We start from the raw sequence: 3275 nt of genomic DNA on the forward strand, positions 1-3275 counted from the left end.
TTTATTTGGTTCGGCCAACATGCAGTATATGTCCTTTGCTTCTGTGAGTCTTGCTTATGAAAGTTATAGCTGTAAAGTATAGTTGTTCAATCATAAAGTTCATGCTCCTTTCTGCTACAGCACCCTCCTAAAGATCGGTTATGTAGATACAGAATTACTACATAGTTACTCTACTAGCAGAACAGTGAACGCAGCTCTGGAATATCATATAGAATTTAAATCAGGATAAGTATAGGATGATAGAATCACTATCAGTGTGGTGTGCCATGGAAGGCAGGTACGGAAGTGTAGTGTCCCGGTACAGGTGGTCCGCTAAGTCTTATATCATTCGGGTAAAGATAACTCTGTCAGGTGTCACAAAATGGGATCATAGCTGCCTTTAGCACTTTCACCACTGGGTGTCTCACCCTCCCCTTTCAGTCTGTAACAGCACAGCTGTTAGTCAATCACACTCTTTCCTTTTTTCCCTTCTTACACAGTCCCACCAGCTTAGACTTAGCTTAGACCTGGTCCCCCCTATATAAGGGTAGTTTGTTCCTGGTGGGAGGTCTTTTGTGTGGTTTATGGGATAAAGAACAAGCAAGCTAGAGAGTTTCTGCTGCAGTGATAATCGGGCTTGGCCCAGGCCCAGAACCCTTGTCAGTGACTAAGAGAAAGATTTTCTTATGAAAGAGACTCTTGATGCAGTGCTAAAGCCACAGGCGGGGTAGCTATCTTCTATGGTAGATCTTGTCCATGTCAAGGATCCTTCTCCAGTTTTGTCAGGACAGTCTACCACAGTCAAGGAACTGATCCGCAGTAAGAAAAAGAGCACAAGCTAAATAATCTTACTGATCACACATGTCTACCTTGGGAGGTCTCTGCTACGCTCAGTTGTATAGTCCTGGGGCTTGTACTACCCAACTGGGCACTCCTTGATCTGGTTGGGCAGAAGACAGTCTTTTATATATGTGAGTGGAGTGAAGATCTCCAGCCTCAGCACCAGACTGAGGATGATGGATCTGAGGACTGTGCATTTCATTGTAGCCTGTTTTTTTCTCTTTTGATTCTTTTTTTTGTGCTGGTCCAGGGCTATCACTGGTGTGACGAAAGGTGGAACAGGCAATACAACCATGAAGAATCTATTAACTGATTAAAATTTAAAGGACAAGTGCCATGAAAAACTTTTTCCCAGTAATTGAAGCACATTACAAAGTTATATAACTCTGTAATATGCTTCAATCACCTATCTGCCTCCCTTCCCTGTCTTTTCCCCCCTCCACCCCCCACCAGGAAGTGGAAACTCACACAGACCTAATTACTGTCGTCACCGTCACCAAGCTCTTCTCTCAGCTCCTTCTCCTGTTACAGCAGCCCCCCCTCTTCTGCCTTGTCAGGTGACTCAGCTTGCTCAGCTCCCATTGGTTGAACAGCTGCAAGCCATCAATTGGACTGGGGAGGGGGAGGCTGGTGTAACAGGACCTAGAGCAGCCCTCCTGCTGATGACTCATCCTCACAAGAAGGAGCTGCCTGGTGACGGTGACGGCAGTCATTAGGTCTGTGTGAGTTAGGACACTTCCTGGTGGGGGGTGGAGGGGGGAAAAGACAGGAAAGGGAGGCAGATAGGTGATTGAAGCACATTACAGAGTTATATAACTTTGAAATGTGCTTCAATTACTGGGAAAAAGTTTTTCATGGCACTTGTCCTTTAACATTTACATTTCTATACAGTTATAGTATATCAGTCTTGTATAATAACACAAGAAGGCTGACAAGGAGCGGTAACTAATCTATCAATCTAAAGACATTTTAATCCATTACTTTTATATACAAGATTATATACTTATTTCTACCATCTATATATGGGTTCAAAGCAACGGATAAGAGCTCCCATAATACACACATAGTAGCACACATTGTATACACTCCGTCCGGGATTCCAACTGGCTGCACAGAAAACTGACATGTCAGTTTTGTGTGGCCGCTATTCATTGAATAGAGGCCACACAATACAGACAGCTCACACAATGGAGAGTACAGCTCTGGAGCCAGAGAAAATGACAGTCGGCATGTCTATTGTTGTTCTCTCTCATGATGTGCAAATGATGAAAAAACAGGTAGTTGTATTGACTATGGGAAGAAACTACATCTTCAGTCGTTTGCACATTCGAAGAGAAAGCACAAAGAGATCAGAGAAGTTGCTCTGATCAGGGATAGAGAGTTAGTGGGAGATTTATCAAACTGTAAAGTGTAAAGTAGAATTGTCTTAGTTACCCCTAGCAACCAACCAGATTCCACTTTTCATTCCTCACAGATTTTTTGAAAAATGAAAGGTGGAATCTGATTGGTTGCTATGGGCAACTAAGACAGTTCTACTTTACACCAGTTTGACAAATCTCCACCTTCGCTCTCTGGTATCCATGGGAAAGTTTACAAGTGGGATGACAAAAACTACTATACCCAGGCTTTGGATTATAGGTCTCTCTGGTTAGAGTCTGGTAATTCTGAGGGTGCTAAGATATCTGGAGGGATTTCTGGCAGTGGCACCTCTGCCAGATCGTTGGAATAAGAGATCCATTCCTGAAGGAACTGAATTAAGACTTGAATAGCCATATTGTTGGCTTTTCATTTGTATATTATTATATTACCGTTATGGTATATGGTTTGTTGTTGTAATCTAAGTAGTTTTAATGATTACTGATTATTTTGGGGTTATTTGTCTGATTATTTCTGATTATTACTTGGTGTACTGTTTTGGATTTGTGGTGGGTGTATTTTGTGCTATCAGATCTTAATAGGATTTATTTAAAGTGTGTTGTGTGCTTTCCTTTTCACACTGTTCATTTTTGTCAGTTTATAATATAATTTCTTTTATTCATATGCACTGTTGTTGTGTGCTTTCTTTGCTGACCGTTATTATGCTTTAATATTATTATGGTCAATAACCATATTTCCTACACCTCCAGTCACCTTAAAGGGGCATCCCAGATTCATTAGTCACTGATCAATGGAGTGCATACACCTAACACCCTTAATGAACAATTGTTTGAAGCCCAAACTACACAATGAACGGGGCTTCAAACAAGCTTGACCCTGTACTGTGTAGTGGTGACAACGTGTACCTGCAGCTCAGCTCCTGTAGAAGTAACTAGGTCCCACCACTACAGATTGAATTAAAACAATTGTTTCTGGCCTCTTTCACTTTACAGTATGTATTATAAAATGAATTAAGAATATAATATAATATAATATAATTAGAGATGAGCGAACCGAGTTCGGGTTCAAGTCCATCCGAA

The sequence above is a fragment of the Dendropsophus ebraccatus genome, chromosome 6 (assembly GCF_027789765.1).
Source record: "Dendropsophus ebraccatus isolate aDenEbr1 chromosome 6, aDenEbr1.pat, whole genome shotgun sequence".
Lineage (NCBI taxonomy): Eukaryota > Metazoa > Chordata > Amphibia > Anura > Hylidae > Dendropsophus > Dendropsophus ebraccatus.